At 39.3% G+C, this 26,815-nt stretch overlaps 1 long non-coding RNA gene across 1 annotated transcript in view; it reads left to right on the top strand.

Annotated features, from left to right (window-relative positions):
• LOC116583151 overlaps nucleotides 1-24,013 on the top strand; it is an 82,050-nt gene extending 58,037 nt beyond the window's left edge. The window contains exon 3 of the long non-coding RNA XR_004282631.1: nucleotides 23,827-24,013. This is a non-coding gene — a long non-coding RNA (uncharacterized LOC116583151). The remainder of the gene's footprint in view (nucleotides 1-23,826) is intronic.
• The last annotated feature ends 2,802 nt before the right edge of the window (nucleotides 24,014-26,815 follow it).

Below are 26,815 nucleotides of genomic sequence, written 5' to 3'. Positions count from 1 at the left end.
CTGAAGCCTTCCCTGATTCCCCAGAGCAGAATTTAAGGCGTCTTCCTCTGCACGCGCACAGCCCCTCGTTATGCCCTCCTCCACTGCACTCGAGAGACTGTTGTCTGAGCCACACGCTGCCATGTTCTGCATTTCCTTCTGGCTGTTTCCATCGTGTGGACAGCCTAAAAGCAGTGTTTGAATTTACTTCTGCTCCTATTCACGGTTTACTTAATTCGGGAAAACAGAAAGGATGACCAACAGGTGCAGAAAAGGATTTGAGAAATCATGGACACGTTACATGCAGGTCTAAGACATCTTAAAGATATTTTTGCGAGAAAATGAGCCTTCATTTTACACATATATGAGGCACTCCATTCCAAGAAAATTGATGCTATTTTAGGAAGTCTCCTACCTGGAGTTCCTATATGATTTAAGGGATAAAAGGGGAAATGGATAAAGATAAAATAAGTGGCCAGTGAATGGAGGGAAAATGAAAAAATCCACATGAATGACTATAGTGCTCTAAATGACATGATTATTCATTCTTAAAGATCAGTTAACTAAATAAATTAAAGTACATGCATACTGTTTAATTCTGGGGAAAATTAAATAGGATGAGATGTTAGTATGTAGAAAAGTTCATGGGGGGAAGACGTGCTGACAATCTATATGCACTATGACGTTTTATATCATTTACTCATAATAAGAGACAAAACACTCTTTGTGTGCATATTTGTGTGTGTAAATGTATTAAAAATGTGCAGGGTATGCCTGGTTAGTTAAAAAAAAGCTTCCTCTCTGAGGAAGAGACGGGAAGCGGGAGGATGTTGGGAATCCAGGACAGTCAGAGGACACTGGACCTGCTAGCTCTACTTGTGAAGGGCTGGAGTTTTTTAAATCGATGAGCACATCTTCCTTTTGTCAATTTAAATTAACACTAGTAAAATATCCATTCAAATCACATCCATATCCTGCAATATATAACATCTCAATAGGACCTAGGAATATAGGTGATATATTCTAAGTCAATTGACTTGAAAAATACCTTTCTTTGTGTGTGTGTGTGTGTGTGTGTGTGTGTGTGTGTGTGTATAAAATGAAAGAAAATCGTAAGTGCTAAAATGGGAAGTCTAAGTCTCAAAGACAAGTTGAAAAAATCAGAATTAAACTGGACAGACTACAGCAGTTTCTATGAAAGTTGCATGAGATAAAAGTCAGGTGTCCATGGAAACAATAGAGACGAACATGTGGCCAAAAAAAGGAGTGGGGGCGGGTTGTTAGGCAAACTTTTTCTCTCTTAGCTTGGAAAACCTAACATATCTCCTATCTGTGAAGGGCCAGATAGGAGGTAAGTTAGGTTTTCCAAGGTAAGAGAGAAAACGCGGGCGTTATATAACCATTCATAGTGTCAAAACCATTCTCAGCTAGTGAGCCACACAAAAGCATGGCATGACTTGGTCCATAATTTTCCACCCCCTGTTCTAGCAGAAACAGCAGGATGGGGGAGGGGGATGACAAGGCCGCTCTTGCTGTCACTTAAGGCCAGGTAGTTTGCTAAAGTTCTGGTTATACAGTGGAGAGCAAAATAGTCACGATCCTTGCCTTTACAAAATTTACAGGCTAGGCACATGCCTGGCACATATAGGCAGTCCTTATACCGAGTAGCAACTCCAGGGCCTGGAGGGTCTTTATTTATCCCTCCGTATCACAAATACAGCCCCTCTTGGCAAGCATCTTTTACACTACCCCATTGTACTGGAATGAACTGCTTTCATGCCTGCATACCCACTAGGTGAAAACCTGTGATGAACCAAGAAGCATGTTTTATTTATCTTTTTTTCCCTGAGATTGTATTCAGAGAGAAAGAGAGAGAGAGCATGAGAAGCGGGGAAGCAGAGGAGCAGGGCAGAGGGACTCACGAGCAGACTCTGTCCTGAGCTTGACCTGACCCCAAGATCACGACCGGAGCTGAAACCAAGAGTCAGATGCTTAAGCCACTGAGCCACCCAGGGGCGCCTATTTATTTTTATAAGTTATGCACTCAATAAATGCTTGTCAAGAGGAATAGAATTTAACTGCTTTTTATCACATTATCTGGGTGCCTTTTTAGGTGACCATTTTTCCTTTGCTACATTTAACTGTGTTGTAAGAAAGCCTTTGAATTCAAAGCCTTCATGTTTGTGAGAATGGAAGGGGGCGTATTTTCACTGCAGTTGACATCATCAAAAGGTCTAAAAAAAATCCTTGTGACATCCTATATTTTCAGCTAGAGTTTGCAGCAAACTATTGTTTTCTTCTTCTCCAAGGAAAACTCCACCTAACCACAATTTTCTTGTTGGTTTCACCAGGAGGCTGTTTGTTTGCACACTCCTCTTGTGAGATCAATCATGTCTTACATCTTTTTTATTCTTTATTATTTCACAAAGGAAAGGGACAGCTTTTTCTGATGTTGGCTGTTCTGTCTTTGTGCCCTGTGGGTAAAACTGAATACAAGGATAGTGACCACTCAGATGCCCACTTGTCTTCTATACAAGCGGGTGTGAAGCTGAACGTGTGTCCCAGTCAGCATGAAAGACTCTATTTTTACCGGTATAAAAGGAATGCATGTTTATAATAGAAAATCTGAAAATATAGAAAAATGGAAAATAGGTGAGTGTCCCTACCATCTAAGTACATTTCTAATAACCTTCTGTGCCTGTTTCTTCACCTATAAAACAGAATTTTAACAATACCTACTGAAGGGGAGCAGAACACGCCACCCCAAAATCTGCCACTTTGACACAGTGATTACTTGGGGCTACAGGCACTCTGGAACAGTAAATGCAGGGAGAAGCTTTCTCTGACCTTCCTTTACCTGCCTAAGGACAAGGTCCCCCAAAAGGAACTCAGTTGTCATATTTACCCTCCTGTGAAAGGCCTCTGTCCCCTCTTCCCCTTTCCCTATTAAGGTGGTATTGATCCTGAATTCTAAGTCATCCCTCTGAGCGACTCATTTTTCCTGGGTATCTGCCCTGTATACCTGAGGTGTACGTGTTAATGAACTTCTGTTTGTTTTTCTCTGTTAATCTGTCTTTCATTACAGGGAATCTGAGCCAATAACTCAGAAGGGTAGAAGGAAAATTATTTGCCCTCTCTTACACTACTTTGTAGTAATCGTGATGAGCATTAAAAGAATTAATACATGTACAATGCTCAGAAGAGCACAAAGAATGTTCATCACACTGAATATTATCTATAAGCATCTTAACTTATTTGCTTATAATTAGAGCACACATTTTCTACGGCATTCTAGTTTTTTAGTTAACATAATCCGGACCCAATGCCTCCAACATATTATTCCTATTCGTAGTAGTACAGGGTATTCTATATAAAAGAATCCCCAATTCTTATGCATTTTATAAAATAACCTGAAGTCAGCCTACAAGACCCATGAATATTAACATTATTTGAAATTTTTTTTAAAGATTTTATTTATTTATTTGACAGAGAAAGATCACAAGTAGGCAGAGAGGCAGACAGAGAGAGAGAGGGAAGCAGGCACCTCACTGAGCAGAGAGCCCGATGCGGGGCTCGATCCCAGGACCCTGAGATCATGACCCAAGCCGAAGGCAGAGGCTTAACCCTTGGAGCCACCCAGGCGCCCCAACATTATTTGAAATCTTAACCGATCCCATCCAAGCACAAGTGCCAAAATAGCCTAGAAAAGTCCGTTCATGAAATATTTACAGCCAACATCCATGCTCTCGGTTATACCCACGTGATTCTAAAACACAAAGCATGCTTTGAAATTGTCCAAACAAATCTTCATTTGAACTAAGCTTCAACTAGGTAATCGAATACTTGAACATTTATGGAAACTGAATCCGAATATTCAACTCTACAGTAGTCCGTCACAGTTGCATAGTAATGTCATAATTATTTGCACTGTTGCCATAATATTCCTTTGTTTTTCTGAATCGTAAAAGGTTGGCGATTATTGGTCATCACTTATTAACTTCCTTAACATGGCATTTTCTAAAAGTCTACACGCTGCTTGTCCCCACCCTTCTACGTACTTTTCAATTTCAGAAATGACTTGCTTAATGGGTAAAATAACCAGCGGAGAACAGATACCCGTTAAAACCGCATCTGTGAATGCCAAGTGTAATGGATAATTGTGGTAGCTTCCTAGATGAGAGCCATATGAATGAATAAAATTAGGTAAATGACACCAAAATTCCAGGCAACAAATGATCAACAGACCTGAAGTGTCAGTTCTCACAAGAATCCAAATAGTAAATACACAGGAAATACAAGTCCAACTGGCTTGAGTTAAAGAAATGCAAAATTTAACAAGATGGGACCCCATTTTATATAATAAAGAAGTAATGATAAATGTAATAATAAATCCCAGTGTTCATTTATGACTTTCATGCTATGAATGCAGCATTCTCTTAGTGGAGAATGTGTGACGCCTATCAAGAGACATAAAGTACTTATCTACCTTTTGCCCAACAATTCCACAACTAGAAATTTTATTCTAAGTGACTAATCAAAACAACAAGGTATAAATTTGTGTTATTAAAATGTCTACAGTCATCGTATTTATTCCCGGAAAAAAAAAAAACAACAACTGTAAACAACTTCAGTGCTCAGGCAAAGATTTCAGTATGTTGCAAGAATTATATTGCTATAACATAATATTAAGCACTTATCATAAAGGATACATCTGAGGATGATGTAAAAGCTGGGAAAATAACTTGAAGTTAATATCCTGTGAGACACAGTGGGACACAAAATTGGATTATAATAGACCCTTTACATGTTTGAGAAATCAGGTCTAAGACTTACAGTATTGCAACTTCACAGGCCATTATTGTAAATAATTTTCCTTTTAACATGCAGTAAAGAATAACTAAAACATCAAACTGTAAGTTAAATACCATTTTTTCAAATTTCACTAAATTGTTACTGGAGTGCATGATGAGTAGTTCTTTGAATTACTTTTACTTGTTCCCATATTGAGGATTTAGTGGACCTATTTATGCCATGAGTTCAAATGGCTGCTAGATTCCACATACCATTAATTATTTTGCTCACAATTTCTATTTTTGGACTAAGGAACATGACTTTACATTTCCGTCACCAGCTCTAGCATTTGGCTTTCTTTTATAGCCTTTTTCTTCCACAGAGAAACTTTATTTTTACCACTCTTTGAGAGCCCCTGTATAAGTAATGTTGAATAGAAACCTTTATTTCTACATGTCGCTCCCTCCAGTGGGCTATTCTCATCCCCACCCCTCACATCAAATTGCTAGTCACCCTTCAAGCCAAAGTTCCAGCGTGACTTTATTTACGAAACCTTCTCTAACACCACCAGGAATGGCTAATCCCAGTATCATCCCGATGACATTAAGCGTGAAGTGAGTGCACAGTCAAGTCCTAAACTAATGCTTGCTTGTGGGAGATTTTACTGGTGTTGACTATGAAATGTCATGACAACAAAATCACGGATCTATTTTCAGTTTCAGTTGAAATTCAAGGAGACTCTTTGTGTAAGAGAGCCACACATAGTGTGTGGTGAATAGTAAACTAAATTGTACATGTATAATGCCTAGAAGACACTCTCACACATAGTTCATTCTCAGCAAATGTTAGACAACTCTTTCTACTATTACAGTTTTCAGAGAAAAGAGCCACCAATCCTGAGGTACTCAGGTTAGAGACACGTCATCCCTGGTGCTGGGGAGCAATGATTTAAAACTCTCCAGGATTAAGAATTAAGATGGCCCAAGGAAGGGGCGCCTGGATGGCTCAGTTGTTAAGTGTCTGCCTTTGGCTTGGGTCGTGATCCCAGGGACCTGAGATAGAGCCCCACATCAGGCTCCCTGACTGGCAGGAAGCCTGCTTCTCCCTCTCCCACTCCCCCTGCTTGTGTTCCCTGTCTCACTGTCTCTCTCTCTCTGTGTCAAAAAATAAATAAAATCTTTTTAAAAAAGAAAAAAAGATGGCCCAAATAAGAGATGGATATTCCAACACAAACCAGGGTTCATGGGACCGAAGAATCGATTTAGGGAGGACGCAAACTCAACTCTTCACCATAGTGGAAACCAAGATCTCAGCCCTCTGCAGCCCTCTGCAGTCCTCTGCGGGGTATATTATAGATAATTATGTAGACGTGAGATTGCTAATTCCAGAGTGTGGGTACAGTCTCAACAAGCATTCTTGTCATTCTCATGAAGCCTCAAGGTCAAGAACCCCTTGAGTATTGTTATGGATATCTGGGTTGAGGAAACCCTATTGGTTACGTCCAAGAATCTGGTACCAAAGAGCACAAAGCTCTGTCAGTTACCCCACCATCACAAAAAGACACGCACCCACAAGTACTGACAGCTATAGACTCTAAAGCCTATCTAGGTGAGGCTTATTTCTGTCTGGGGGTGTTACATAGCTCTCCATGTGCCTTCACAGGCTTTGGCAATACCTTGTGCTAGTCTCTATCCGGGCATTTCTCAGACTCAATTATAGTAAGTTCCATGGACATCGATTGACACAACTGTTTCCCCCTTTAAAAAATAGGTTACATCCTGGAAAAGGACTGTTTGTCCTTAGCACACAGGACCCTTTCTACCGTCTCCCTGCTCCTTTGAGGTAGACAAATCTCTGTGACAAATCTCTGGGGCTCCGTGTGTCTAAACATGCCACACAACCATTCATTGTCTGGAGTCTGGCACCTCCCCAGGGCTCTACCTGGGAAGCGAAGTGTTGACACTCTTCACTCAGAGCCGCAAATTCCTCAGTCCTCTCCACCGGTGGAGATCTATTTTAGCCTCTGAGAAAAACCCGTTTCCTCAGCTCCCTTGCTCATACAATGCTATTTTTCCCTCATGTATCTTTTTTTCTATGTCAGTAGTCATATGCATTCCCTAGGAGTGTAAGTTTTTGGAAAGCAAAACTAAGAAAACCATTTCCTCTGCTTTGTGCCTTGTCAGATGGCTCTCCTGAATGGTGCATACAAAAAAGGGTTAGCTACTTGGATTTGGGATTGGAGGTGGAAAGCAAACTAAACTATGGAGAGGAGGAAAAATGGTTGATTTTAGCTTGCTACATTCCCAAAGACTCCTCCAGCCCCCTAGGGCTGGTCCAACTTCATAAGCACCTGGCTGACCTCTTTCCCTTTTGGGGGATGGCAGATAAAAAGTTAAATTCAAGGGCGCCTGGGTGGCTCAGTGGGTTAAGCCTCTGCCTTCAGCTCAGGTCAGGATCTCAGGGTCTTGGGATCAAGTCCGACATCGGGCTCTCTGCTTGGTGGGGAGTCTGCTTCCCGCCCCCCCCCCACTGCCTGCCTCTCTGCCTACTTGTGATCTCTCTCTATCAAATAAATAAAATCTTTTTAAAAAAAGTTAAATTCAAGAATTCACTCTTTTAAGCGATGTTGCTGTGAATGCTTTTGCAGAGTGACTTTTTACAAAATAAAAGGAATAATTACCTCCTGTTTTTTCCTTCATATTTGGCAGGTTTCTTCACATGAAGTATAGCTTTACTTTTTTTTTTTTTAATTCGGCCTGATACTTAGGTACTAGTGTGTGGTTTTATCATTGATAAGCAGGGCTCCAAATTATAATACAATTGAAATAATAAATTTTTTTTTTGCTTCCATCTTACAAGACCAGGTCACTAATGAAATTAATGCCTTTAGCTAAGAAAGTATCCTTTTAAATAATTATGCTCAACTATTTTAAATCAGTTATAAATTTTATTTGTGAGCTCTTTGCTAGAATAAATGTCTACCCTAAAGTTCCTAAGGTCTTTATATGAGGTACTCATAACTGTCAAATCTATTAGCATGGAGGTTTTTGTTGATTGCATTCATGATAAAGTCCACTATCATTATTTTTTTGTTAGCTGTGTAAGACTTGATATAATTTCTCTCTTCAGGATACATTTTTATTATACATTTTTATTGTATATTTCAGCAGCAAAGCACATGCCACCTGGTGGCTGAAAGAAATATGTAACATAATAGATTTTTGAAAATACTTTGAGGAAAGCTAAAGGTTCCAAAATTATCGCTTTGAATGTGTTTCTAAATCAGTAGCAAACACATATTTGGGGGCAAGGCACACCGCAGTAGGAAATCTTATGGGTTCTAACTTAGATATTCAGCGAAGGCTGTATCAGATGGAGACATTTAATGATGATGTTCCATTTTAGTTGTTGTTTTTTTTTAACCTCTTTCCAGAATTGTTTTGTATTTTGAAATATTTCAGTGCCATTATGTCATGTGCATTTATTACACAGCAGTCAAATTATTTACAGGCAGAATCACTTGGTCTGGTCCATATCGAGAAGCATGAGGAAAATATTTACTTTTCTATCAACGAACAAAGGAGAGAAGTGATTTGGTAATGTGGAAGGCATTCATTTCTTCCAGAACTTGTACTAGAGCAGTCCTTGTGTACCAGGGGCTGTGCTAGCAGAGGGTAAGCTGGGTTGAGGAAAGCCCTTTGGATTGACAATTAGGTCTGGCTTCCAGCTCCCAGCCAATGGTTGTGTGACCTTTAGAAAGTGTTAAACCACCTGGTTCACCTAAGTCACATATGCAAGCCCTTCTTTTTAAGGTTTCAGGATCAATTTTGTTCACTCTGGTCCTATCTGTGGCCACAGGAGCTTGGAACAATGAACCCGTCAAACAACAATTCCTCATTTTTTCTTCTCCCTGCCCCTGACATCCGACCATTCTACTTTCTGTTTCCATGGTTTTGACTACTCTGGAAACCTCATATAAGTGGAATGATATAGTAATTGTCTATTTGCAACTGGTTTATTTCACTCATCAAAATGTCCTCAAGTTTCATCCATGTTGTAGCGTATGACAGGATTTCCTTCCTTTTTAAAGGCTGAATAATTTTCCATTTTATGGATATACCACATTTTCTTTATCCATTCACCAGACAATGGACATTTGGACTGCTTCTACCTCTTGGATATTGTGAATAATGCTGCAGTAAAATGGGCATACAAATGTCTACTTGAAATCTTGATTTCAGTACTGTGGATATATATCCAGGTGTGGGATCACTGAATCACATGATAATTCTATTTTTAATTTTTTACAGAACCCTCATACTAGTTTCCATCGTCACTGCACTGTTTTGCAATCCCACCAGCAATGCGCAATTTTCCGTTTTCTCCACATCCTTGCCAACACTTGTTATTTTCTGTTTTTTCCATAGTGGCCATCCTAATGAGTGTGAGGTAATATCTCACTGTGGTTTTGATTTGCATTTTTTTAAAAAGATTTATTTATTTATTTATTTGACAGACAGAGATCACAAGTAGGCAGAGAGGCAGGCAGAAAGAGAGAGAGAGGAGGAAGCAGGCTCCCTGCTGAGCAGAGAGCCCTATGCGGGACTCGATCCCAGGATCCTTAGATCATGACCTGAGCTGAAGGCAGAGGCTTAACCCACTGAGCCACCCAGGCTCCCCTGATTTGCCTTTCTTTAATAAGTATGAATTTGATATATTTAATATAAAATATTAACTATTTTTATATGCTTGCTTATCATTTATATGTTTTCTTTGGGAAAATGTCTAGTTTGGTCCTTTGCCCAGTTTTAAAATCAGGTTACTTGGTTTTGTTATTGAATTTCGGGAGTTCTTTATATATTCTGGATATTAACCACCTACCAGATACATTCTTTTCTCTCATCCTGAAGATTACTTTTTTACTCTGTTGTTTCCTTTAATGTGCAGAACTTTTTTAAGTCTGATGGACTCTTAATGTGCAGAACTTTTTAAGTCTGATGGACTCTCATTTGTCTTCTTTGAAAAGATTTATTTTTAAAGAGAGAGAGAGCAGGGGGAGTGGCAGAGGGAGAGAGAGAATCTCAAGCAGACTCCCCACTGGACAGATCCCAAGGCAGAGCTTGATCCCAGGACCCAGAGATCATGACCTGGGCCAAAAATCAAGGGTCTAATAGGGAGATGGAGAGGAGAAGGGAGTTGAGAGAAATTGGAAGGGGAGATGAACCATGAAAGACTATGGACTCTGAAAAACAACCTGAGGGTTTTGAAGGGGGGGGGGGGTGGGAGGTCAGGGTACCAGGTGGTGGGTATTATCGAGGGCACGGATTGCATGGAGCACTGGCTGTGGTGCAAAAACAATGAATACTGTTACGCTGAAAAGAAATTAAAAAAGAAATCAAGGGTCTGCCACTTAACCAACTGAGCCACCCAGGGGCCCTCCCATTTATCTGTTTCATAACAAATAACATTTATCTGTTATGCTCTTGGTATCACAGGAAACCAAGAAACTATTGCCAACACCAAAGTCATGAAGATTTCCCCCTCTGTTGTCTTCTAGGAGTATCACAGTTTTAGGTCGTATGTTTAGCTCTTTAATTCATTTTGAGTTAATTTTTGTACATGGTGTGATGTTAAGGATCCAACTTCACTCTTTGGCATGTAAATATCCAGTGTTCCCCACACCATTTGTTAAGGAGACTGTTCTTTTCCCATTTGTGTCTTCTTAATACCCTTGTCAAAGCTAATTTGGTTATATATGTGAGAGCTTATTTTTAGGTTTTTTGTTCTGTTCCACTGATCAACATTACTACCACACTGCTTAGATTACTGCCACTTTGTAGTGTGTTTTAAAATCAGGAAGTGTAAGGTCTCCAACTTTATTCTTCTTCTTCAAGATTGTTTGGCAATTCAAGGTCCCTTGAGATTCCATGTGAATTTGAGGATTTCTTTTTCTATTCCTGCAAGGGGCCCAGAATAACATGACATAAAAAGCTATAGGTTTTAATGTGTAGCAGTGTTTTCTTAACCTCCTGGTTCATCCTGTCAAAGGATGCTGGTTACTTTATGCCGTGATTCAACTTCTTTACTCACATTCCTCACTTCCACTCTTCTCTGATCAGAGCGGATTTGCCTCTCATTCTCAACAGATCTCCAGCACCCATCATTCATACCATTTATACATCATTCGTACCTATTTATAGCCATGGGAATTCCCTACAGTGCCTTTACACCCAAGAAGCACTGTCCCATTGAATTTTCTATTTGTGCCTTTTATTCTGATTAGCCAACCCTTTCTTTCTCCCCTGGCTGGCCTTGTACATTATCTTCAATGCCCCTAGGCAATCATGAATCTTCCATTAACTAACCAATCACTAACCTGCTAAAGCTCCCTTCATGAGGATTATGCCTCATCGTCTGGTTTCCGCTGTAAGGGACTGGACACTCTCCCCCCTCTGAGAGTGTCACAGAGTAGGCCCCACCAAATATAATATCTGAGAGAGTCACTGTACTACACAGCACAGCCTTCAAATGTATGGTCCCCTGAACTGAGTGAGCTTGGCCCCTTTCTCACGACTCAGTCAAGTCTGCTATGTCTGCCTACAGCAGGATCCAAAGGCTGACTGTCTTATTCCTCTGTTATGTTCCTTGATGAATGACCTGAGGTTACCTGAGAGGATGCATCTACCGAACACAGCAATGTAATGACTTCCAAATGTGATCAAAAGACTGCAAGTTCCATTTATTGTGGCTTATGAGACCAACCCATGAAAGGTGGAAATGATATCTTACCATATTATCTGAAAACTGACCTCAGTGGAGTGTCCCTCAGTTGTTCTGTTATAGTTGAACAGCTTAATAAAATAGACCGACATAAATGTTATGAAGTATTTACAAAAGTAAATAAATTGTGATAGTGCTTACTGTTGGGTGATAAGATCACTAGCTGGCAAATAGCGCACTAATTAACAATAAACAGATTCTCTATAAAAAAAAGTCAAATACATAGAAGCAGAGAGTAGAATGGTGGTTACCAGGGGTGGAGAGGTGCGGAAAATAGGGAGATGCTGACCAAAGGGTACAAAGCTGCAGTTATGGAGGATGAAACAGTCTAGAGACCTAATGGGTAACAAGGTCACTATAGGTAGTAACACTGTATTGAATACTGAATACTGGAAATTTACAAAGAAAGTAGATTTCAGGTGATCTCAACACACACACACAATAATGGCAACTATGTGAGGAGATAATATGCTAATTAGCTTGGCTGTAATAATCATTTCACTGTGTATATAGATATCAAATCATCATGTTGTACACTTGAAATAGACACAATTTTTACTTTAAAAAAAATTTTTTAAAGATTTTATTTATTCATTTTTTAAAGATTTTATTTATTCATTTGAGAGAGAGAGCACAAGCAGGAGAAGGAGAAACAGACTCCCCACTGAGCAGGGAGCCCAAATGCGGGGCTCGATCCCAGGACCCTGGGATCATGACCTGAGCCAAAGGCAGTTGTTTCACCAACTGAACTACCCAGGTGTCCCTAAAAATTTTTTAATTGAAGTTTAAAAAAGAGAGAGAGAGATTCTGAGCAACAGAATTGCATTGGGTTTTTAAGCATATAAATAGATTTTAAAGATGATTTTGGCAAACAAAAAAATGCTCCTGCGATAAAGACTTATGGGCTTGAATAAGAGACTCTCACAGCTGCACGTGTAGACATTTGGTGGTAAGCAGGTGCAAGGAAACTAGCATGAGGAAACAGTAATGTGGGAGGTGCTCTACATATATGACTTCACTTAATTCTCACCATAAGCCTGGGGTATGGATGGTATTATTATCCTACATCATGTGGGAAGCTCTTGAACGCCAAAGAGGTTATGTGTAGTTATGTGTCTGGGCCACACAACAAATAAAAGGAGGGGTCAAGATTAAAACCCAGATCTGGGGGTGCCTGGGTGGCTCAGTCATTAAGCATCTGCCTTTGCCTCAGGTCATGATCTCTGGGTCCTGGGATGTAACCCCACATGTGGGCTTTGGTGGGAAGCCTGCTTCTCCCTCTCCCACTTCCCCTGTTTGTGTTCCCTCTCTCTGTGTGTCTCTCTCTGTCAAATAAATAAATAAAATCTTTAAGAAAAAGAAAAACCCAGATCTGTATGCACTATACCAAGGGTTACTTGGTAGCTTTCAGGGAAGAAGACTTGTGATATCTATGTAGATGTGAGAAGACTAAGGAACTGAGTATAAAGCTGACGGTGAACATTTTCAGAATTTGTCTCTTGAAGCTATATGTTAAAGATTTCCAACATGAGTATTTTTATTATAAGTATATACATATACAAAACTTATAGGATGAATATACATGTACGGGTCTGTCACTCCAGGGACTCTACATTTTTAAGCACTCTATACGTATTTTTGTCACTCTAGCCAAATACACCTTTTTAAGGGCAAGGTCCATGCTGATACACAGCCGACTTGATCTCTGGCTTAGATAGAAATGTATGCAAACCACCCAAAAGTTCATATTTCCTAAGGGGATAGAGAAAAAGGTAAATAAGCACTTAGCATCTGTGTACCCACCCCTGCCTGGACAGATCTTGGACTTCTAGAGACCCATTCACTCATTCAGCAAACCTTATTTTTGACTACCTGTTATGTGCAATGAACCGCCCTAGGTGACAGGAGGTATACAAAGATAACAAATAATAAAATAAAATAACGTGGCCTCTTTATACTATCTGACATACCGATCTTACTGGAGAATTTCCTAGCTATCTTAGGCTCATCAAATTCATCCCAGGTAACTTCATTTCTCTCAAAAAGGTTGGGAGGCACATACCACCACCACCGTAAGAGTACAGGCAACTAACTTCAATGCATTTGCAATTATTACTACTATGACAAAACATTTAAAAATCCAGTGAATTACTAGTGGTATCAGTTCTACCCTTTAACACTAAGCAGCAGTTAAGAAATCGTATTAGGTATTCTGGCAATCTGTTTTAATACTAATTAGCTAATAAAGTAATTACCAAAGTAAGAAATATATTGCTACTATGCTGTATTATGATTTAGCTGAAATTGCATATGCAGATGCATAATGTGGAATTTCTAAAAATTCCATTTAGAAAATTTAGCAGGGTATTTAAATATTTCTCATTCACAGGCAACCAGCTGTGATAGAGGAAGCTGTATTTAAATAGTCAAAATTGAAGGTGCCAGCAGATTTCAAACAGAACACGTGAAAAGGAACTTTTTATAAACTTTGTTTACCTTCTTGGTGTGGATTATGACAACACACCAAAACTGAGGCGCTAGGTTTATTTTAAACATCTAAGTGTATTTAAGGGTTGTACGGTGGGCACTCTTTTCTAAGTACACACCTGTCTGATAACATTCCCTGAATGTTATCTGTGCACCTGTACCAGACACTATTAGCATGAGTGGTCATGACATTAGTGTACATAGTGGAATATACCTCGAACAGAGCTTTAGCTAACATCTGAGCAGAGTTACTCAAAGATAGCATGCCTTTCAACGTGACTGTATAGACCTTTGGTCCAGAATCTGGTTATATGACTAAAGGGCAAGCTTCCTAATATTAAGTCAGCCATAGAACAAACAATGCAAGAAATCTATAAAGACATTTTTCTTTGCTCTTCTTTTCTTTTCTGAAAACTCAGAAACCTGTTAGTAACAGGTCATAACAGGACAAATACTAATGTAGTCAAATCCCTTACAGTACAATGAAGCAAACCTTTTCTGTCCACCAATAGATTTAAATTGAATGAAGCATAGTTCCTGGTTGCCTTTCTTAAAAGGGAATATTCATCATTAAAAATTACCTGGATGGCTCGGTTGGGTCCAACTCTTGGGTCCAGCTCAAGTCATGATCTCAGGGTTGTGAATCAAGCCCTGCATTGGCCTCCACACACAATGTGGAATCTGCTTTTCCCTCTCCCCCAGCTCCTCCCCCACCAATAAATAAATAAAATCTTTTTAAAAAATTATTGGGAGCTAAATTTTGCATGGCCTTACACAAAGTGAATCACACAGATGGCTTCTTGGACCTAGCGACCTTAATCAGACAACAAAAAAAGACTTAAAATCACAAAACTGGAATCAAACCATCAAAGCAAGACATGTACAGAGTGAAACGATCACAAAGAAAACATCATTCAGTAGCATTTTAGGAAACTACATTGTTAGGTGGATTTTGAAGAATGGAAAGAAGGTCTATGGCCGAATGGGGCTGGAAAAGTGAAAGGCTGACTATTCTATAAGCAGTCTGGGTAAACTCAAAGACAGTGGGGAACTTAAGGGGTATTTGATGGGCTGGGGTAGCCAAAAACATTTAATGTAAAAAAAAAAAAAAGCCTAGATGAAGGAAAATAGAAATGGAGAGTAAAGAATGAAATGAGATGTGTTACAAATATGAAAAAAGAACATTTTGTGCTTCATGATAGAACTGATTATTGCAAAAAAAAACTTTGCTAAATTAAGTTGTAATTTCATATGCCTAAATGAAAGCAAATACAGATGAATAACAGTGATAAGTCATGGCCTTAACTCTACTATCCTACCTATAAGATTTGCTAATCTTCCCAACTGGTCTTGCCTCGATGCCTATCATAAGCTTGAAATAGATGACACCACAAAAGCACTAGGATTTAACAGAAAACTCTAAGCCAAAAATAGATTTTTAAAATGCTGAAACATAAAGATTCCTCAACCACTATCTATGACATTTGTAATTGCATGCAAGATTGTATAATGTTGGCTGATTAAAAATTATTTAAAGAAAAGATGATTCAAGTACTTTGAATTTACCATCAGAAACCTTCTACAATAATTTGCGTGAATTACAATGGGATTTATTTTGAGGGACAACATAAATCATTTAAAATTCTGATGCCGTCATCACCATAATTTGCTAATAAGTATTAGAAGTTATCTAGGAATCAGTGGTTTAGGCAGCTTTGCGAGATACCTTGATTTAGTATGGGGCATGGAAGCTGTAATTATTCACCAGCTGGCAGAGGGAATAAGAGAAAAATTCCCTGCAGGTCACAGGCCACTGGCAAAAAAAAAATCCAAGTGAAGAGAAATAAGCCCTTGCTTATAGGTGTGAACAGTTCAGGTATGAAAGCCAAAACTGTCTCTGACTTGTTTTTCTTTAATTTCCAGTTCTTTTACTGGAACTTTCTGGATGTATCTTAGAAATGGGTTTTCTAGAAAAAAGTCTCCACATATCTATTAGCTGCTCACCCCAAATGAGGCTCAGGGTGTGAGTCAGGTCCACATGTTGTCTTCACATTTGAACACAACGACCTATAATTCCATTCCGCTCCATTTGACTGACAGGTACCAAGCAGGCAGATTGTGCCCGGTACTGGAATATACAACCTACATGCAGCTGAATGGGGATAAGAGGAGGCAAATACAAAAAATGGATTAAGAAAATGGTCCCATAAGAAGTCTTAACAATTTGCTGGGGGAAGGATTTGGGCACAACAGACTGTAAAAGGTAGTGAAGTACTTACACTGTTTCGAGGAAGCACAACAGGTTGATGGGCTGAAAAGCTCAATTACAGGCTCTGTTGAGGGGATGACATTTGGGATCCAGGTTGAAGCATTTTGTCAGGACTTCCAAAGACATGGATGGAACTCGGAAAGGCTTCCAGGCAAAGGGAGCCTCAGAGGCAAATACCTAAAAATTCCGGGGGGTGGGAGAGATAACAGGGAAGTGGTCAGGTTTAGCCAAAGAGGAAAGACTCAGGCAGTAAGTGACTAAAGATGAGAACTGGTAAGGTGCAGAGTCTGTCTTTTGGAAATAGTGGCCATAAACAGTGACATTCATTGCATGCCTATATGCTAGTATTTACCATAGATCAAAGCATTTCGTTGGATGTGACTAATTTAATACTGGTTCTCTTCTTCAACATTCCCCAAAAGTGACTTCTCAGCCTTTTGAATCCTGCAAGAAACAGGTAACCAGCATTCTTCCACAGTAGCCCATTCATTCCACTTGTGGAAAATTCTAAGATGCCACTTTAATGTGAGTTCAAAGACATTCTCTAACATGCATTTGCTCTGCATAGTCCTCTCCTCTGTAAATGTACAGAAATTTTAACCTTTTCTATTAGATAGCCCTCTCAGTGACTCAAGACAGCTTAGCTTCCCGTTTTACAGCCCTTTCAGTGGCTGCTCATCTCACGTGCGACAAAACGATCACCTTCTTGATTACAAGCCCTGCGTTTTCGTGAAAGGAGCCTATTTGCATGTGTGGCAACCACATGAACTATGGACTCCTGTTGCTCTTGAACCCAGTTAAATCTTACAAAGAAGCCATATATTGCAGCAGTGAGTTAGCTTACAAGATGGTAGGAGCGGGGTGCTCGGGGGGCTTAGTTATTTAAGTGTCTGGTTCTTTCCCTCTACTCCTCCTCTGAGCGCTGTGTGTGTGTGTGTGTGTGTGTGTGTGTCCCTGTCTCCTTCTCTTAAAAAAAAAATGATGGTAGGAGCAAAACCTTGGGGGGAAAAAGACAACTACACCAAACCTTGGGCTCACACAGCCTCCATGTGGCCTGGAACAAGTGATCGCACTCTCTGTGGACCTCAGTTCCCTCTTCTATAAAAAGGAGCTAATAAAATCATCTTCGTCATTGGGCTGTTATGAGAATAGGGTTGAATTGCACATAAAAACCACTTAAAACAAGTGCCTGACACAACGCAAGTTCCATGATCATGAATGAGAGGCAGAAAAAGATCCAGCCCGCAGACGAAGGTCCATTAACCTAGAACAATAAGTAAAAAACAAAATCACATTTTGCTTGAGTACAGAACTGGTCTTGAAATATGGTTCCTTAATATTTTTTAGGAAAATTATTCATTCAGTGTAGAGACCAGAAACAAGGAAGAGAGTAAGACTTCTTGGATTTGGAGACGCGCCAGAGAGATGAAAGAAATGAAGGCAGGGAGGAAGCCACTTGCCCTAGGCAAGGAGATCATAAAAGGAAACTTCAGGTGGCAGAGAGGGACATAGTCAGAGATTATGAAAATGATCCTGGAAGAGAGAGAAGTTTCTACAAGCTCAAAATTATGACCAAATTTCCCAAGTAGAGTGATGGTGCAAGCCTGAATCCACTGCTTTGAACTGGAGTCTAAGTTCAGTGACATCCAGGGACATAGGGTGCAGTGTTTCTGAAGCCGTTCTGATTTTATATAATCTTTTAATATCAAATTTGGTGGCAGGGATTTTCCTGCTTTAGAAAACACTGAGAGTATCGTAATCTAGCAGGAGAGTAGGAAATTATAGAGCAGGGACAACCACTCTCATAACTGAAAGATATCTGAGAGCTCTATCACCATCGTCATATACTTTCCATGAACTGCTGAGTGTTCCAAAATGATTTGTTAAATGAATTGAAGCAGTGGTACTTCTGCTTTTATTTAAGGATTTATTTATTTGAGAGTTGGGGGGCGGGGAGAGGGACAGAGGCAGGGGAGAGAGAGTCCTTAAGCAGACTCCCCACTGAGTCCAGAGCCTGACCTGGAGCTTGACCCCCGTGACCCCGACATCATGACCTGAGCCAAAATCAAGAGTTAGACGCTCAACAGACGGAGCCATCAGGGCACCGCCTACCGTGGTACTTCTGTTTGCCTCAATCTTCTTTCTCATAGCAATTAACAGCAAAACCCTTTAAGAAGAATATTTGAGGGGTCAAAAAAGAGAAAAACTGCAAAATCCTATCCTGCACCTAGTCTTAGAGTGAAGAGCACCGTCCTGGGCTGCAGAAATAAAAAAAGACGAGAGAGACACAAGGTAATGTGTGAAGCTTCCGTAAAGGAAAAAGGAGGAAGTTTTAGAAAGCCTGCACGAGCCGAAGGTAGTTAGCTTGTGGAAAGCCAGTGTGGTTTCCCTAAATTGATCTTTTATTTAACTGTCAAATCTACCTGCTGTCCTATAATCAACTAGACATAGTCTTCGTTTCAGACTATTACAAATGAAAGGTGAGTGCAGACTTGGAGATCAGTACAGCGACATTAAATCTTTATCAGAAAAGTCTAACCAAAATCAATCTCCTGAGTTATCCGCGTTTTTCACTCAGGTGCCCAGGACAGTGTGTGCTACCGGTCTTTCCACTGCGTCGCTATTCAGGGCAACAGCTCATGTTGCCTCCTATGGCCGTAACAGGCCAAGAGATCTAGAGGACCGGCATCATCAAGAACAGTTTAGGGGTGCCTGGGTGGCTCAGTGGATTAAACCTCTGCCTTTGGCTCAGGTGATGGTCTCAGGGTCCTGGGATCAAGCCCCGCATCGGGCTCTCTGCTTCCCCTCTCTCTCTGCCTGTCTCTCTGCCTACTTGTGATCTCTCTCTGTCAAATAAATAAATAAAATCTTTTTTTTAAAAAGCTGTAGTTTAGTAACCAGTATTATTGAACGATATCCCAGTGAAAGTCGCCTGACACCTGTACCTTTTCCCTCAAAGAAGATTAATCCTAATTACCAAGGATAATTTTGATTGCTGCTACACAATGTAAGTGGAAAGCGTTATGTCTCAACCTGCCTTCTTGGTTCTTCCTTGCTGCCTCGTTAGACTCTCATGACCAATAGAAAAGGTTAGTGGAAAACTAATGCTTTGAAAAAGAGTTGAAGGACAGGACTAAGCATTCAGAGCTTACGAGAGTGAAGGTTTGGGACGCCGTATCAGGAAAAGAACAAGAACTAGTTGAGTACTGACTTAAGGCAAAGGAAACCTAGAAGGGGTATTGTAGGAAGGACTTAAGTCATTTCCAGCCTCATGAAAGAAAAAAGTCCTGTACCAGCTCTGCATAATAACCTTGCTTGGTGTGTGTGTGTGTGTGTGTGTATGCACACACACACACACACACACACACACACACACACATGCATCCACTGCGTAGTAACATTTGCATATAGATTCACACACACATTTTTTTTTTCCTTTCTCCTCTTTGCTCCTTGTTATTTTATACAAGGACGTTAAGTACAAGATAGGCTTCAGAATATATCATGTTTACATGGACTTAGAAGAGTACTTAGTAGCAGTTCGAGACGGACAGTGGGACTGTTGGACTCTCACACTGGAGGAAAGGAAGAAGCATCTTCATTTGAGGAAGGACAGAAAGCGTAGAGTGTTGTATGGAAGGTAATGAGGGTAGAAGGGTGGCTATGGATACTAAGTAACCGAAGAGCAGGTGGTCCAAATGCTCCCTTCTGTACACTGCTCTGTGATCCTGGCCCTGGGACTCCACAAATCGCCTTACTCCTTTGCTTGCTAGCACGCTCTTAAAGTTTAGTCAGTGAGGTAAATTCTGCTAGAGAGAGACTGCAAGTTCGGAGGAAAGAGAAGGGATGTAGGTGCTTCCTGGTTATTTGCTGATCAGGTCAGCAGAGCTCAGTTTCTCCCAGCTTCCCAATACCCTTCTGGTCCCTCTTGATGACAATATTCTACTTACCTGCCTTCAAGAGTCTTAGAAGAACATCATAGCACATCGGACTGTTCTTTCCTGGCTCCTAACTTATTGACTAAGGCCACCTTAATTAAGTTTGCTTTAGTCTGTTTCTTATATTATAACCTATGTTAACATAGTATCTTTTATTATAATCTACAAGAATATCCTGAGCATGAATAAGAAAATATCTGTGAAGCTTCTTAGATACGAAAAAGATACAATTTTGAGCTAAGATTCAATATGGCCAAAGAAATCATTTTCCATATTAAACCTTTGGGAAAATACACAGGCACCAATCCAGATGAATGACTAATAAATTGAAAATCAGTCAAATAATAATACAACAGCAACAGCAGGGAAAATGTTTTTTTCTTCCCAAATAATTTTGTAAAAAAAAATTCAATCACAAGTAGCTTGAATAGCAAAACAGGACTTCAGTGTAAGATGCCAACGGCTGCTTTTCTGGCATTCCTTCTATATTTCTTCCTTTTTGGAAGAGAGAGCAAGTAGGGGCGAGGCAGGGGATTGTTTATGCAGTAAAGCGTTGGAAATGATAAGAGTAATGGCAAATCCTGATTACCAAAATTCTAATGGGATCTGCTCAAATTCAAATGCAACATTCCCTTGAGAATTGTTTATTGGTGGTGGACTGGGCAAATGCACAAATTAAATACCACGTAAAAAAGAGAATCAGAGCAAACCAAAGGGGGAAAAAAAGGTGTAAAGTCTCTTGACATCCATAAACAACAATTAGAAGTCATCACGTCAGATTGCAATAGGAGTCCGAAGGCTAACCACCTCTAAGAAGTAAATTTACAGTCTGTTTTGATGTACTAAAACAGTCAAAAAATATAAAGGAACCCACTTCTCAGTCCTGGCAAAACAATTTTAGTAAGAATCTTCTCTTTCTTGAAATATTTTTTTCAAATGACCCATTTAAATGTTGTGGCAATTTGTGTATATTGGTTTACAAAAAAAGTAGCAGTGTGGAACCAAACATGCTTATATTTAAGATATTATTGATAATAGCTCTTATTTCCTGAGAAGAGGTTGGGGTTTTTTTGGTTGTTGTTTCATCATCAGTATGTAAGGTTGCGCTCAGTTCCACTTGAGAAGCTAAACAACATGAGCTTCTTGTAGCTTTCATAGTTTGGATATCAAATTTGTAAAGATTCTTAATTGTGTTGGTGTCTTCTTTCATTTTGTTTCTTTTGGTTATCTTGGTTGTTCAAATTTCTGGCCCTTCTACATGATTTAATTTCTTATTTTATAGAACATTTCCTGTTAATGTCCTCTCCAAATATGTCTGGCACACCGTAAATTCTGACTCTATATTCTGGAGGAATACCAAAGTTTTGGACTATGTCATCTCCAGAAGGACATACAAATTGTTGACCTTGCCATTTGATGGAAGGCAATGTTCTGATTTTCTTAATTCCCTTGAATATGTGCCATTGAAGCCTGCCACAACTGCCTTCGACTATAGGATTTCACAGTGGTAATGAAAGTGAGAAATTTGGTGAAGTTCAAAAATGAGCATTCGGTGGTTCAAGGGCACTTCCATTTGATACATTATAGAGTATTATTTATTACAACATGGTCTCATCTGCTTTATCACTAAAGGAAGAGATCTCGGAGGACAGAGGCAGTGCCTTTCACCTTGGGACTCAGAGCCTTGATGTGGAATAGGTATTCAATAAAGATATAAAATGAACTGAATGTTCTGGTTGAGTAGATTATTTGCAGGCTATCTTAACTCAACTTCCAATGTTCTTGAATTCATCGAGTTCTTGGAATCTGAAAAGAAAGGTGTTTTTTTTTTCTATTCCTAAAAGAGTGAAGTATGTTCATTTATTTTCAGTATACATTTTGACTCTTTCAATGTGAAGCCACCAAACCAACAGTTGGGATGGGGATGAGAAGAGGAAGTGGTACTGGTGTGTTTTAAGTTTGGAGAGTTTATGTCTATGTGGCCTAAGAGGCAATGTAGCTCTCTAGGAACTCGGAGGATTAAGCTTGCCTTTTTCCAGAAAAGTTCTGAGAACAAATGTTTTACAATCAGTAGGAAAGAAGGGAAAACGCATGCTTAAAAAGAAAGTAATTACTTGAAGTGGGTAATGATTTGAATTATGTGTAATTTATATATCATATGCATGGCCAAGTTAGTTTCTCCTTCATCCTTTCTTCCCCTCTAGGCCAATCTGTTCTTGCCACTAGTCTTAATAAATGATAAAAGCAGAATCTCTAATGAATTGGCGATATCTTACATAATAATATTTAATAATGAGCCAGAAGAGAGAGCAAAAAATATTTACCTTTTGAGCTAAAATCCACTTAATCACCAGTTCTTTCTAGTCCTTCATTACTATGAAATTAATATATGAAATTATTTCCTTAGAGTTTCCAGTATGTTTACCAAATTCAACTTCTTTTGTTGCAAGACATACCACCATTTAGCAATTTCTCTCTATAAAATCCCACAACTTTTTGCAAATACTAACAAAATAGACGCTTTTGTCAATAGATTTCATTTCAAGTTGAAATGTTAGTGCTTAGAGACATTCAACCTATGTCACAGGTCTTTGGGTTTGCAAAACATCACTGGCCAACTGTCCAGCACAGGTCTGACCATTCACCAAATTTTAAACTGAAGAATGGCATTTCCTACCCTTTTGACCAGAAACTGTCTTTATGTACATGGAGGGGTAACAGTGGAAGATGAGGAAGACAACTGATCCCAAGTCCATTGCCCCACCACAGGCACACCCTGCCACTTGTCTTACAGGACAGACTCTCAAGGAGAAGTAAGAGTGGCTATCAATGAGGCTCTTCTCCCTTCAAGGTTCAGGAAACTCACATCTCTTGAAACAGGCAGAGAAATGAGAGGAGTCATCATTATATGGTCCATTTGTAATTTTTTTTCTCATTGCCCTGAGTACTTGGATCCTATAGTTTTGGTTTTCTGGATATTCTTTCATCCATAAAGATAATAAAAATGAAATTTTATTGAATAGCTTCAGCTATAAGAAGTACAAAGCCCAACAACTTTTACTCTGTGAAAAATAGTTTGGTTAGAGGTCATACCTTGAACAGTTTTTTACATCAGAATATTTTTGCTATGGGGAAATACAAACAGAATCCAGATAGTGTAAGTTAGAGTTCAACATTTCCAACAGTGAGTATTCTAAGAAAAGCCAATTAACAGCAACTCAGACACATGCCTGTAGTCATCATATCTGTCTGAACAGTTATTGGATGATTGAGCCTCTGATGGTGATCTTAGATATAATTGTATCACATCTTGTCAATTCTGACTTTCTTTTCTCTAAAATGACACATGCTATGCTCATGACAAAATCATCTTATGGACAGAAGAATGCTAGTTCTTTATGTCATTAAGTTTCTAAAAATACATGTTTTCTAGGGAGAAAATGATAAAATTAGTACCCCTAAGTCACTTGAACTTGTTTTGCACACATGGTAAAAATAACGCTACAAATCAAAGCTATATACACTGTGCCTCCTTTTCCCCATTTTTTGTCTCCTTCTCTGTTTTCCCAAAAAGATATTCAGTAACAGGATTTAGGAAAACATATTTTTAATATTCCCTGCAAGGCCATGACGAAGACCTTCATTGAAATGATATTTCCTGCTTCTTGTGGCTCTGGAGCACAGAAGATGAGATTCTAGACCGGACGCAAGACTGGAGGAATTCTCTTAAAAAATAATGATGGGGGCCCCTGGGTGGCTCAGTGGGTTAAGCCTCTGCCTTCGGCTCAGGTCATGATCCCAGGGTCCTGGGATCGAACCCCCGCATCGGACTCTCTGCTCAGCGCCCCAGTGCCTGCCTCTCTGCCTACTTGTGATTTCTGTCTGTCAAATAAATAAATAAATAAAATCTTTAAAAAAAAATAATGGTGGTGTTTGTGATGCTCAGCTTTACAGAGGTTGTTGTTGAAGTTAATGGTTAAAAGAACTATTAATTGATGAAAATACAAAAGTAACTAAAAGATACCAAGAAGTGTAAACACCCATGTTTTTATTTTAACATAATGGTTTCTAGGTTTTGAAACAATTAAAAATAAGCAAAACAAGCAAATAATCCCATCACCCTTTGCTCTCCTTATACTCAGGTAGAGTATATCGTCCTTATATTCAGGTAGAAAATGCATATACAATTAGCATTCTTTGTTTTTTGTGTATCTAGGAATTTTTTTCTACTTATGAATAGAAGCAAATAATAACTCTGTGCCAGAAAGACACCATTCTAGGTGTTTTTAAACCTTATCTTGGTTACTCCTCATAAAACTCAGGGAGATTAAGTTTGTCATACCCATTTTACAGAGGAGACAATGAATGCTGAGAAAAGTTAACTGCCCTAAATCATAGAACTATTAAATAGTCAAGCAAGAATTTCACCCCAAGTCCATATGGTTCCAAATTTTGTGTATCCTTTAAAATCCTCATATGTCTCATTTTATGTTTCGTTCACATTTACAAACCAGTAAAGATTGCAGAACGCCCATAATAAATTCTCTAGGTGGCTCACTGGAGCATGTACCCTCAGGGAACTCCCCATCGCTGACTGTTCAAGCTTTGAGTGTCCATCTGATGAAAATTTCAGCTTTGACTGGGAGTGGTTAAACCATAAGAGTTTTAATGTCCCTTTAAACCCTGAAACTCTATGATTAACAACAATGCTGTACACATACAGCAGATACAGCAGGCATTCTCTGTGATGCCATTTTCTTCTATACTGTGATCCCTTGGCATGAGACTGGGGACAGTTTTTCTCATGAAGACCTTATGGGGGTAGACATCACTCAGTTTGAGTCAGATCAGAGAGATAGAAGCTCCCATTCGGAACTGAAAAAGAAGGTAGTCAATCACAGATACATGACACTGGTTCACACAGATGTTCTGCTTTCCTCTGACTCACCCTATGAGCTTCAGAAAGAGATAAATTTTATTTTTGATACAGTAATTGGGATACAGAAAATCGATTTTGAAGGAAAGTTTTAAATTTAAATTTCTTTCTTTTTTTAAGATTTTATTTACTTATTTGACAGAGAGAGAGATCACAAGTAGGCAGAGAGGCAGGCAGGGTCAGGGGAGAGCAGGCTCCCTGCCGAGCAGAGATCCCCATGCGAGGCTTGATCCCAGGGTCCTGGGATCATGACCTGAACCGAAGGCAGAGGCTTTAACCCACTGAGCCACCCAGGCGCCCCCCTCATAGGGATTTTTAACCCACTGAGCCACCCAGGCAAAATCATACTCTTATAAAAAGCATTGGTCAAAGAGACCCTCAATATTTTTGCAAAATTAAGAAAAAATAAAAAACCTGTTTTGCTGGCTGGGAATAGTACTCTGGTTCCCTAGATAGAATAGAGCATGGTAAAAATGGAAGGAGTCTCATCAACTTTCTGTCTTACTGACAAAGCTTTGGTTGGTGTTTTGGAACTTGTACAGCCCATGGGAGTAATTCTCACCATAGATTGTTTGGCTATTAACTTCCTATTTTTTATTTCACGATCTTTATTATCTTTGAGTTGTCTGAGGGCAGTGCAGCTTGTTTCCGGGCTCTTTTGGCAGTGAGTGAGAAAGATGATATTTTTTTCAAGTTAGAGAATGCTCAGAAAGGAAACGGGTAAACAGAACACACGTTATTATATCAGCATCTGTGGCTTAGAAAAATGTTATTCTAGACAATATAGGTGGGATGAGTGAGCTGTATGAACGAGTACTCATTAGGAGCCAAAATTACAAAGATCCTTTGAAACTAGATATTCTTCTTTACTAATCACAGACTAATAATTTGTGGAAAATCAGCCAATGCCTGGAGTACTCAGATTTCAATACATTAATAGCTGACAATTTATATTCTGCAGGGAAATTACCCTGGAAAAAATGGAAGGTCCCTTGGGATGGTATGGGTTAGATTATAGTCTGAAAGCCACCCTTCAGCTCCTGATTTCCACGAAATTTGCAACTAGTACAAGATTTCTCAAAGTTACGTGATTAAAACAAAAAAGGCTTCGATAGTCAAATAAGTTTGGGAGACATTACATGCTATATCCTTTCCCCTTGTAAGTGAGAATTCATTTTTAATATCATTGAGTTTGCTGAGAAATCCCAAAGTTTAAAAAACTGTCCAGCTTTATGGAAGCAAGGGTCTTCTAAACTTATTTGATCTTAGAAATGTCTCTTCCCAGAAGATATGTTAACATCCTCAGAATTTCCTTCTATTCCAATTCGAGAGATGCCAGATTTGTAATTTCTTTAAATGCCACAGTATAAATAGATTTTCAAAATTAAGATACACTGAAAGATCTGTGTGTGATACCTGGTTACCAAAATTAAGGCTAATTTGATTTTAAACAGCAACAAGACAGAGGGTGCCCGGCTGGCTCAGTTGGTGGAGCACGTGACTCCTGATCTCAATCTCAGGGTCCTGAGTTTGAGCCCCACACCAGGTGTAGAGATTACTTACGAAAGTAATAATGATGATAATAATGATAATAATAATAATAATAAAATCCAGCAGCAAGACAAGGCAGGATAA

This window comes from Mustela erminea, chromosome X, assembly GCF_009829155.1.
Source record: "Mustela erminea isolate mMusErm1 chromosome X, mMusErm1.Pri, whole genome shotgun sequence".
Taxonomy (NCBI): Eukaryota; Metazoa; Chordata; class Mammalia; order Carnivora; family Mustelidae; genus Mustela; species Mustela erminea.
Note: the sequence above shows the minus strand (reverse complement) of the source record. Positions and strands in the feature narration are given on the sequence as shown.